Raw genomic sequence first — 13632 nt, forward strand, 5'->3', positions numbered from 1 at the left:
AACTCAGTAATTGATTGTAAGACAAGAGAGAAACTAGTATAGACTTCCATCAAAGAAGATCCTGTATTCTATGAACAAAGCAGAATTGCAGCAGCTCAAAATAAATGAGATACTTGCATTTAAAGACATTTCCATTTCAAATGTCAATATGGACTATTTGTACTCAGCCTATAGGAAAATATTTCAAGCTTGTGTTGGCCTAATTACCCTTATTCTGTACCTTTGTCAAACACAACGAGGCCATTTTAGTACTCTTCAAGTGCAAAGGTCAAAACCATGCAGTTAAATTCAGTTGACATATATTAAGTACCTATTAGTTATTGATTATCTGAGAGTCATTTTGCAAGTCACTAAATCTGTATCAATATATGTTCCCTCCCCTGCAAATTAAAAACTTTGAAATAGATAGTCTTAAATGTCACTTCCAGGTAAAAATCATTGTACATAAAACAGCTTCTTTTTTTTTTTTTTTTTAAATTATACATCTATGAACTGCAAGGATAAATGTCTCATGATCTCTTGATAGATAAAACAACCCTTCATGTCCATGTGCTGAACAATGTCCCCAATGGCACACTGTATACATGTCAGTTTAATTCACTTTGGAATTGGAAAGAGAGTTGCTAAGTTTATATTTAAAAAGGAAAGACAGCACTTCTACATTTCCACACTCCCTCCATTCTATATGCTAAGTTCCACAGACAAATATGGTAAAATAAGACTTGGAAATGAGAGTGCTTCAGAGCCCTGGGGAACCACTGGAACTAATTGGAAGGAATGAACTTTAAATAGCTGTTTTATTAGACTACACTAATGCAATTACCTAATAAAAGAAAATAAAGAAGAAAGGAAGGAAGGAAGGAAGGAAGGAAGGAAGGAAGGAAGGAAGGAAGGAAGGAAGGAAGGAAGGAAGGAAGGAAGGAAGGAAGGAAGGAAGGAAGGAAGGAAGGAAGGAAGGAAGGGAAGGAGGAAAGGAGAAAGGCAGGAAAACAGAAAAAAGGAAATATGAATTTAATCTTTTATCATCCCAGCTCCTCCTTTATCTTAAACATGGAGTGTTTTCTTATATTCCATGACCTATGTTCTTTTCATATATACTTATTATTCTAGATTATGCCCTCTATTTCTATACACTCTCCTTTCCCAATTTCTCATCTTGGGAAAAGAGTTTGAAGTTACCATATGCTTTTTTTTTCTTCTATTCTGAATCCTTTTAATCTTCATCACCTTATAGATAATACTTTTTCAAATCCAAATACAGGATGGCTTCTACTAAAATGTAGATAGTGTATAGTGTAGATAGTGGGGAACTCTGGGAAAGGTATACTTGAAGCAAGGATACTTACAGCAGGGGGTTTAATCAGTGTGATTGATGGGATAATGATTCTCTAGTTCACATATACTCAGTGCGATATGGTGATGTAATGGTTCTACAATCTGCTTATGCTTAGTATGCTGTAGTGATGTAATCATACTAAGGTATTTCAGAGCTGAGAGGACTTGAAATAGACTCCAGATTCCATCCTTGACCATCCTTGTGGTAGCTCTTCTGCCTTATTACTTTTCCACCTAAGACCAAGGCCCATCCAGAGATCCTCCAGAAAGCTAGTCTGGACACTACAAAACATCTCCTTTGCTTTTCACAACATGATTATTTACATGGTCATTCTATTACATGTTCACCATTGTCTATGCATATATGCATTCCGGCTTTCCATTCACTTTTCCATCTTTTATACCCTAAAATTTGGCAGATCTTATACCACTTAATTAAAATTCTGAGTCTTTCTTCCCTTCTGTATCTTTTACTTTGTCTTCCTCTTTATCTTTCTTTGTCTCCTTTACTTTATATTTCTCTTGGACTTTATATGCATCTCGGTGTTTCTGTCTTTCTGTCTGTTTCTCTGTCTCTGTCTTTGCATTTGCTTTTATGTATCTCTCTCTCTGTGTCTATCTCTCTCTCTCAATTCCTGTTTTCATTCAAGATCCAGTTCAGTAGCCCCTGTATCTCTTCTACTAGCACATCCATTTCTAAATTTACCAAATATCTACTTCAGATAGATTATAAAGAAAAAAATATTTATAAATTTGATATAAACATGTATGTATATTCTCTCTTATTATAATAGAAATTGCTTGAGGAAAGGGATTATTTTAGCTTTTTCAGTATATATTCATTACTTTAGCATGTTATATCTGTATTTTCAGTTATTTCCAACTCTTTGTGACACTATTTTAGGATTTTGAACTCAGTTTTTTTCCCCTAATTTCAGGTATGGCACTGTCCACTGCTTCACCTAGATTCCTTGTACTTTAGTAAAACTGCTTTATAATTATTACTTTTCCTAGAAATATATTGAGAGTATCTGTAGAAAATAGAACTTGTGCAAGATTATATAATATAATAGAATAGAAAAAAATAATAGTATCATATAATTCTTTATATTGTTATTATCATAAAAATTAATGTATTACTAAAAACCTAAAATGAAATATCTTACTAAAAACTTCTTGTATACCCTGTCTTTACTATGTACATAAAGGTCTCATATATAGATATAAGGAACGAGTAGTCAGATTATCAAAAATAATGATGGAATAAGGAATTATATTAAACAAATTTGGATTCCTTATCATGAAAATGATCTTATTTTTCTGATATCCTTGTTAGGAAATAATATTATGTTGAATTCAATAGTACCCAGAAAATAATTAGTTTCTACTCATTGAGAAGCATGAAAATGAATATTGCCCAATGAAGTATATTCAAATGGTCATCCAATGTCATTCATCAATCAAATAGATATCTTATTTAGAAATAATAAATGAACAATGACTTTGGTTTAATGTTAAATGATAATAAAAGTAAATGGTTCTAAATGGTTTTCCAACATTTATGCTGTATACTGTCAACTATTCTCTACCTTAAAACCAATCTTTACAGCACAAATACTCTTCCACTGATATATTTTTTTCTGAATTATGTAACATTCAGGTCTCAAATGACTCACAAATTTTGGTGGCACAGAGGGCAATGAAAAGCTGATTGACATGTATAAAGAAGTGGAAACATAATGCAAAAATGCCTTGTTCATAAAGTATAGCAAGTTTTGAAAGCATTCCAAATGTCTATGTCTAGGGAATTCCCTGAGGACTTCATACAGGTCCTGGGGAAAGAAAGAAAAGTATACCAATTGGAGACAGTGTTAATTGGAAATAATAGAAATAATGAAAGAAAGTACAAAGTTTAAAACATGAAATGTGGGTTTTCTACAAGAATATTTAAAGGAATATATAGTAATTTAGTTATGGCTACTTATTGTAATTATCCTAATTGTTATCAAAAGTTTTTATCTTTACACTTTAAAAAGAAAAGGTCAGTGTTGAAACTATGTCTGTGAAACTATCAGTTTATACACAAACATATACAAAATACATAAGTATATGTGTGTGTCTATATACACACATATGTGTGTATATATTTTGTGTATATACATACATGCATAATTTGGAGATTTGCAACATTTGGTTGCAAATTATTGTGATAAAGTGAATCACATGTGTTATTTTGTTATTGTTGTTCCCATTGTATAAAAATTATATTAAATTATACTGTGATCTATTAAGTGTACAATTGTATTATTTTTAAAGTATGCACTTTAATACTTTGTTGCTAAAATTTTTTAATCATTTGATCCTTCAGTGAATGTTATCACAGATTTTGATTCAATGTTGATGAGTGCTCAGTGATCAGAGTTATGGTTTCTGAAGTCTAGACTGTAGCAATTTCTTAAAATAAGGCAGCAATGATGTTTGTCACATTGATTGACTCTCACTTTTATGAAAGATTTCTTTGTGATGCTGCTTGGTGACACTTTATTCAGAATAGAAATACTTTCAAAATTGAAATCAATCCTCTGAAATGTTTCCAATACTTCATCATCTAAATTTATGTAAAAAATAAAAAACCTTCAATATTTTTTTTCTAAGAGAATAAGAAGTCAGGAGGAGAGAGTGAGAAATAAAAGAAATTATTATTTCGGTGAGCAATCAGAACATACACAATATTTATCAATTAAATTTTCTATGTCCCAGAATAATTTCAAGAGTAATGTCAAAGATCACAGGTCACAGAGAAATAAGTGTAATAGAAAAATTTGAAATATCCCATTTCCTACATATGCTGTTTCTTGATACTTTAAATATATTAATAACGCTCCCTATTACTCTGAGCATTTCCCTTAGGGGATTTCCTCCTTAACTGTGTCACTGAGTGTTAGTGCTGAAATGGAAAAACATTGGCTAATGGATCTGAAATGGAGAGAAAGACAGAGAAACAAGGAGATACAAAATGGCAGTAACAGATAGGCAATGATAAAGACAGAGGAAAACATTTATTTTTGCTTTATTTTTTGCCAGCCACTGTGATGAGAAATGCAAATACAAGAAAGCAAGATGGTTTCTGACCTCAGGGACATTGGTTTCTAATAGGATAAGACAATATCCAAGAAGGAGCTATTTAAATCCTTCTTGCCTCATTTTTTCATGCATTGGAATATAAAGTTCTTTCCACCTTTATTTCTATTCTATAATTTTAAGTATTCATTTTTTTGTTAGATGACATGAGGGGCCACAAAGCCCTTTCAAACATTGAGTACATTGGGTACATTTGGTACATTTGTAGAAGAAAGCATCAGGAAACTGTCCCTGAGTATTCATAGTATTAGTGGACTTGGACCTGGAGTTGAATCCTTAATACTAATTTAGGAGGGAAACTGAACGAGGTTCAGCCATTCAAAAAGGAGAAGCAACTGATTAAGAAAAAAAAAAAAAAGTTATACAGTGTTTGGGGAAAAGCTAAGCAAAGGGCCAATTATGGAAGTCACCCTTATTTCTAGAGTTGCTTTATTCCATTACACTCCCAATCAACTATACTCAGTTCTACATTAGGGTTAGTGAATAGTTCCAATGTAGAACCGAGTCTAGTTGATGAAAAACTAATCTGTTCCCTGCAATTTAGATACTACCAGGAACAGACCTCAGGGCCAAAATTATTTCTGGTTTTAGGGCATGAATTCAGTTCTTTTCTTAATGCTTATAATAGTACTCCACATTTGAGTATTATCTGTAACCAGAGACCAAGAATGTGAAGACCCAAATTAAGACAACTTGGAGATACCACAACATACCTCTCAGATTGGCTAAGATGATAGAAAAAGATAATGATAAGTGTTGGAGGGGATGTGGGAAAACTGGGACACTAATATATTGTTGGTGGAGTTGTGAACTGATCCAACCATTTCGGAGAACAATGAAACTATGTCCAAAGGTCTCTCAAACTGTGCATACCTCTTCATCCAGCAGTGTCTCCACTGAATTTGTATCCCAAAGAGATCATAAAGAAGGATAAAGGATCCACATGTGAAAAATGTTGGTGGCAGCTTTCTTTGTAATGACAAGGAACTGGAAAGTAAGTTTTGGTATATGAATGTTATGGAATATTATTGTTCTATAAGAGATGATCAGCAGGATGATTCCATAGAGCCCTGGAGAGACTTGCATGAACTGATGCTGAGTGAAGAGAATAGAACTAAGAGAACATTGTATACAACAACATTATGCAATGATCAGTTCTGATGAATGTGGCTCTTTTCAACAGTGAGATGATTCAGGCCAGTTCCAATGGTCTTGTGATGAAGAGAGCCATCTAAACTCAAAGAGCTGTGATAATTGAGTGCGGATCACAACATAGTATTTTTACTCTTTTTGTTATTGTTTGCTTCCTTTTTGTTTTCTTTCTCATTTTTCCCCTTTTTCATTTGATCTTTCTTCTGCCACATGATAATTGTGGAAATATGTTTAGAAGAATTGTACATGTTTAACCTACATTGGATTACTTGTTGTCTAGGGCAGGGAGTGGGGGGGAAGGGAGTAAGAAAAATAAATTGGAACACAAGGTTTAGCAAGAGTAAATGTTGAAAACTATCCATGCATTTATTTTGAAAATAAAAACTTTTAAAAATAAAATATAAAAGTGAAGAACATGACCAACCATTATATTCATATGACTCATATAAGAGAAGGACCTAGGAATTTAATGGAATAATTTACCTAAAAGGGTTCAATTTTTCACCCAATTTAGCAATCCAATCATCAATATTCCTACCAAATTATTTCCAAGTTTTTAAATTAATACTTCCAATAGTATATAAATGTTTACAATTTCACTAGCTAGGCAACTATTAGTTTAGATAGATTTAATTGTTTAACTACCATATGAAAATCAAGAAGGACTATTTTTTGCCTTTCCTTGCATTCCCAATTCAATGACTGACACACAGCAAAGCATTGATAAACATTCTGTCTTTGAACAGAAAGATATACTCTAAAGCATTAAATAATCCTTTCTCTAAATCTTTTTGTCTCTCTGACACTGTCTCTGTCACTCTGTGTACTAAGCAAAGTTACTGACACAGTGAAACATTAATAAATATTTTATCTGATTGTCTCTGCTTTTATGTCTCAGGCAATCTTTTTTCTATCTCAATGTACAAATTCTAAAATAGTACAAACTTAGCAACTTTATGTTTATTGGCTAGTAAGGTTGTTATTTTAGGAACTTCATTTTCTATGTAATTTAACAGTATCTGGCAGTCAAAGGCAAAGGGTTTTTGTAGATTTAGTAGATTAATATTAGACTGAATTGAATAAGATGAAATCAAACTTGCAATAATGAAAAAAATCTTACATTTAGTTTCAGAAAAATGTTTTTTTTTTTTCAAAAAAAAATCTTTGGGGTCACATATATTTTTGACTTAAAACTGTGGAAACCTAGATCAACATGTGTGTGATAATGTCATAATGGAAAGAGATTAGTTAATTTTCAATGACTATTTTCCTTGAACCACAAAAATACCCAGGAGGCAAGGGCAAATTGAAAAATCCAAAATAGTTTAAATACAGTGTTGGTGATGAAATAGAGGAAAGTAGATGCTGATATCAATAGTCAAGTGTATTCTGAACGTATTCTTTAAAGTGAATTTATCTATAATCTTTGATGTTAAAGAATATTCACTCCTTTGATTGCAACACAGAAACAGAAAACAAATTAATCTTATACATCAGAGTTCATCTATGTGGGCTGATTGAATGATAAAAAACAAAACAAACAAACACAAACAAAAAACACACACACACACACACACACACACAAAAGGGGGAAAAAATAAGCATAAAAAAATACCTACTAGGTGCCAGGGACCATATATGCTGTGTTTTATGAGTGTTGTGTTTTATGAATTTTACCTCATTGGATCCTTACTACGTCCCAGGAAATAGATATATCATCCATACTTTAAACTGAAGGAAACTGAGGCAAAAATAATTTAAATACCTTGCCCAAGAACAAATAACTAGTATCTGAAGTCTTGTTTGAAATCAGCTTTTATAACTCAAGGCCCAATGTTCTACACATTGTTTTACCTCCTACCATCCTCAGGAAATGTTCTCAGTTTTACTCCTCATACACACACAGATGCACACATATATAATTTAATATAGAATGACCCAGCAATATCACCATTATATAGGGATGACAAAGGAGAAAAGAACCTATTTGTACAATCATTTGTAATAGGCTTTAAAAAGAGTGTCAAAAAACTGAAAATCAATGTGGCGGCTGCCAATTTAGGAATTGTTAAACAAGTTGTGATATATAGTTGTTATGGAACACTATTGTGCTTTTAGAAATGATGAACAGAAAAGTTTGGGAAGACTTCTATGAACTGATGCTAAGTAAAGAGAGCATAGCTAGGAGAACAGTGACAATGATATTATAAGGATGATCAATTGTCATGATTACCACGTTAGCACCCTGAATACCTTAGAATTAGCCAGAGTCAGGATAAGCAAAAATCCTTCATCTTTATTCTTGGTCTTTAGCAGTAGAAGTGAGGGTAATGGACATGTAGGATCTCTGTGACCTCACCTCTTCATCTCCCACCCAGAAGTTACTCTGACTAGTCTTACTCCACCCCCTAGTCCTTCCTACAATTCTCTGTATACACTTAACAATTGGGCCAGCACAGAATAGTGGGAAGGACCATTTTCCAAGCATATTCTTATAGAGTATTGTCCAATCAGTAATTAGCCTTAAGTGCTCGGTTGTCCAACCTCTGTTCATTAACTCAAAATTTTCAGCCCTTTACAAATTGTGAAAAACTTAGTTATTTTAGCCAAAGTAATGACCCAAGCCAACTCTGAAGGACACATGATGAAAAAAAGCTACTCACTTCCAGAGAGAAAATGTATGAACTCTGAATATCGATTGAAAAATACCTAATTTTCTCTATTTTTATTGCTTCATTTCGTTTGTTTTGCAAAATGACCAATATGAAAATATGTTCTACATAATTTCACATGTATGATCAGTGTTAAATATCTAGCCTTCTAAAGGAGGAAAAAAGGATGAAAGAGAGGGAGAGAATTTGGAACTCAAAATTTAAATACAATTAAAATATAATTGAGAAATGCTTGATGAAGTCTATGAAACATTTTAAAATTTAATTGAACATTTCAAAACGTGTTTCTTGTTAATCATCTTAAATGCTTAATTTCTCTGTCGGGAGGTGGGAAACATGTTTGATCTTTGATGCTCTGGAATCATGTAGGTTGTAGGACATTGCATTGATCAAATTTCTTGGTTTTTCTAAAGTCGTTTTTTCATTGTAATATTATTATTGTATTAAAAGAAAAGAGACCTTAGAACATACTACATGAAATATATACTGAGAAGGTTCTTATAATGCAGAAAATAAAAGCTGGAAGGGGCTGTAGAAAATAGAACATGTAATACAAGAGTTAAAGGGGATATTATAGCATGTAAAAAGCCAAAATCAAAAATTAATGTACAAAAAACAAAGAGTTAGAAAGTCTTGGTACCTTGAACATAGAATGCCATAAAAGGCAAGGAGCCTTAGACCAAAGAAAAGAACATGTTATAGTTGTAAGAGACTGGGTAACATAACTATTTAAGTTGTTCAAGACCAAAGAATCAATGATTTCAGGGATTAATCATATTTCCTGTACATGGAGTAAACATAACTAATATTTGATAAATTTACTTGATTTATTTTTTGAGTTTTGTTTTTGCTTTATAAAATAAGCAAGTAGAAAGGATCCTGAAAAATATTCTTCAGGGGATTTTGGATCTCTCTGAAGCAGAGATCTGGATCCTAGCACCTTCATTCACTAGTTAGCTATTTATCTTGTATTTTTTTTTAATCTCTTTAGACTTCTTTTATTTATCTTAAAAAATGAGAGAGCTGGACAAAATTATTTCTACGTATGTATGCTATGTGTACATATGTTTGTGTACATTATGAAATATACATTATATATAATTATATCTATAATTTTTAATATATTCTGCATAATTTTTCACATTAACGATACCTGAATTTTTTTTTCATAATCTGGGTCCCAATTATAAATTATTCTGTCTCTAATGGTTCTCATTTTAAAAATACAATACCTACACTGCTATCCTACATCTCTAAACAGAATTTGAAAGAGAATATTTTTAAAAATGATGTCTTCAGTTATGATACATGTGGCTCAAATAATAATCACCTCTCTGCTCAATTTTTTCCCTTAGTAACTTTCCTTACATTGTTCATTCATTCAACATGTATCCTAAACACTGGAGCTTGAAACATAAACACACATATGCATGTATGCATGCACACACATACACAGAGCTTTCTCTGTTTTCAAGATGCTTTAGTTCTAATTAAAGTGAACATAATGCGTGAAGAAAAGTCTTATTCAGTATGAAGTAAACCTATGCTCTTGAAATAGAAAATTGGATGTTAATAACTAGTAGAATAAGTAAAGGGTTCCTTCCAAAGGTGATGTGTGAGTTAATCCTACAAATAAATTCATCACTCAGAAATATAGATATGGTAAAAACATACCAGGCAGGGTGATGGCTTATGTAAATTTTTTGCTTGAGGGATAGCATATATAAATATATACATATGTGTTTGTGTAAATGGATTGTAGAGAATATGATAAGATATAAAATCAAATCAGCCTCAAAAAAGGTTAAAGATAAAGTATAAATGGATTTTAAATACTATATCAAATAGAGTTTTTTTCTTTTATACTAAACATCAAAAGGAACCACTGATATTTTTTTTTAGTAAATAACATGATATGTTTTGAACTGTGTTATAGAATATCAGTTTTGTGGAATAAAGATGGAAGGAATAGAGATAGGAGATAAGGAGACCAATCAGAAGCTAACTGGGAATGTTTTGGTGATTATGATGAAGGACTGAACTTGGTTGCTCTCCATTTGAGTGGAAGAAAAAAAAAAGACTTTTGTGGGTTGCTGAGAAGAGAAACTTAAGCCCTGGCAAATACATGGATATGTGAGATAGGGATAGTATCCCTACATAGGGATACTGAGAAGTTAAAGACAAATCTGAAATGAATTTTCATGACATATTGGACAGAAATAGCCAATTGTACCAGTGAAGTGGCTTTGGATAGAGATGGGAAAAATAATAATTTTTGTTTTGTACATGTTTAGCTTCCAATTCCTATTGAATATCCAGAGGGAAATGTGTCCTAGGTAATTGGCTATGTCTTAATCCAGCTCAAAGGAGACACTAAAAACCGGTGTCAACCTCTAAGAGAAAATAAATTAGATATAATAACTCATTATTATAGGTTATTATGAAGGTGACAAAACCATCAAGAGAAGGTATAGTGATTAAAAACAAAGTGAGATAAAATCAAGTCAAATTACATGTCTACTCTTTTTGCTTTAGTACTTAGATAAGAAACTAGCAGAGGAGACTGAAGAGTGAATAGTATGGTAAGAATAGAACCAGGAAATAATAACGTCACAAAAACTGAGGGATAAAGAACAGTCAACTGTAGTGTATCACAGAGAATGGGGAACTCTGGGTGAGGTATAAGACTCTTTAGTCCAGTAAAATAAACCTTGCTGACATGCCTGGTTTGGCTCCCTATCCCTCCACCTAGGGACTTTCCTGAAAGTCAGAGGGTGTGACAGCCTGTGTTGTAATTAAAGAAGTTATAATAAAGTGGCAAGGAGACATCTGCACACAATAGCAAGTTGTCTATGTGGTCTTACATGTGCAGTATCCTATAATTAATCCATGCACAGTATGCTATAGTTATATAAGTCTATTAGGGTATATTAGGCTAAGAAAATTTTGAATAAATAGACTCCATGTTTGACCATCTTCATGAGTTCCACCTGTTTACTTTTCACTCATGATCAGTATTCAGGCTGCTACCAAAATCTTCTAGTGAGTAAGTCCGAACAGTCAACAGTATCTATTACCACACAACATTTGTAATAAACAACAATGGAATTGGGTTAGGGACTGTTTTATTTATAGTTATATCAGAGATACGAAAGCCCTACATTTCAATTCATATTTCTTCTTTTCATATCATTTCTTCAATTCATATTTTCTTTTCAAGGAAAGTTGCTTAGGATCTGAAATACTTTTTTTTTTCCTTAATTTGCAAATTCATCTTCAGTAAAATCTGGATACAGATTTTATAATCCTAAGCTCAATTCTTTATTTTAAATATATCATCCTGTCCCTCAAAAATAAATTAAATATGCACCATTTCTTATCCACTTCATAGTACATATTATATCCTGGTTGATTTAATTCTAGAGGGCTGGAATCAAAATCCTTATAGTTGAGGAGTTGCATGGATGGTTTTCTGTGGATTTTAATCTAGAAGCTGACATTCTGGGATCCTTTGAGAGATGAAAATCTCAAGGTGATAAAAGGAATTCCTTGTTGGAGAGGTCAGGTGCATTTCCTCACTTCAGCTTGCTTAGTTAGCAAAGTTAGCTAGATCAATAATTAGCCACCTGCATGAACAGGTGAAGGTGGTGAGGTTATTCACAGTATATCAAAAATAGTATCACCAAAATATTACCTTTGGAATGGATGATTCTGTTGTATGTATAACTAAAACTAACTCTCATTTACTTAAACTCTCTAATGACCAGTTTTCTGTCTTGTAAGATAGGACCAATAACTTTGATACTACTTATGTTATAGTATTGTTGTGAGTCAACTGAAATCATTAATGTACAGCATTTCACAAACATAAAAATATTCCCTAAATGTCAATGATTATTATTGATGATAATGAATAAAATGATGATTTCTTTCTTTTTTTTTTTTTATTTTCTCAGGATGGGTGATGTGGTTTTCTGTATTATGGAGTCATGATGCCTGGAATTTCTATGATTTTTTTAAAAATATTTTTGGACACACCATGACTTGAGTAGCGTCAAGATCCACAACCAGATGGGAAGGATCAATAAACTTATGTGCAGCGATTATATCCTGTACTGAGATATTCTGGCATTTTTCAAAATCCTGCTTTTTCCCAACAAGCTGCCTGTATGGTATACGCTATTGAACTGGGCTGTTTCAATCAGGGACTGTTTTGATTTACCAGAAAAAAAAGGTTAATGTTTATGACTGATGGACACCCAAATCTCAGCACAGACAAGAACAGATGGACATAAATATCTGCCAGGGTAAATACAGTGCCATAAGTATTTTTCTTTTGCTTTTTTGAGGTGTCATAGAATGTAATCAGATAGTATAATCTTCAACCTCTGAAAATATTTGATTGGAACACTTGAACTGGAGAAAACCATTGTGAGCTGTGGGTTTGACATTTCTAAATAACACTTGGATAATTCTTAGTCAATTCCTGGAAAGCATAAGAACAAATAAAACAGTACATGTTTGATCTGCAAATATGAAGTTATAAATCCATACTTTGTCCATTCAACTTCAATGTCTGAGAAAGCAAAAAAAATAGATGCAAAAGCCAATTTAAAATCTGAGGGAGGTGGCTGGCAACAATTTCAAGTCTCAAAATCCTTTGATTTCATATAATGAAGTTCTTCTAGTGAGTTTCTAGTCATTAGTAGTAAATAAAAATAATATTATAGAAGAAGAGGGTTCTAATTAAAGGAATAGAGAGCAGTTCAGGAAAATCAGTATATCATTGTGGGGAAAATGGGATTTAAAAAGAAGACCCGAGTTCAAATGTTTTCTTTATTACTGTGTAACCTTGATTAATCTGAGATTTGTGTATATGTACATTTGTGTGTGTTTGTCTATATATAAACTTATATATGTATATATGTAGGTACTTCCCCTTTGAAAAATATAGGTTTAGCTAAGTGACAAAAATATTTCCCCTTTGAGCATTCTGTCCCCAAACCTAATGTAATTCCTGACACATTATAAGAGATAAATAATTGAATGATCAATTATATTTAACCTGAATTATACATGGATGGAACAGATGATGTCTAAAGTCCTCTTAATCAAGTAATCATCAAAAAAGCATTTCTTAAGAAATCTATTAAGTTTTAGATATGTTTTTAGTCTCTGGAGATACAAAGAGAAATATGTCACTTTTTGATTTTATGGAATTTAAAATTTATCATCCCAGACCTTGACCTATGACCTTGTGAAGTGAATTTTTATTATTATTATTTTAGCTCCTTTTTTGGAAAAAATGGTTTTGCCCAATGAGGTCAATTGA

Source organism: Sminthopsis crassicaudata, chromosome 2 (genome assembly GCF_048593235.1).
Source record: "Sminthopsis crassicaudata isolate SCR6 chromosome 2, ASM4859323v1, whole genome shotgun sequence".
NCBI lineage: Eukaryota > Metazoa > Chordata > Mammalia > Dasyuromorphia > Dasyuridae > Sminthopsis > Sminthopsis crassicaudata.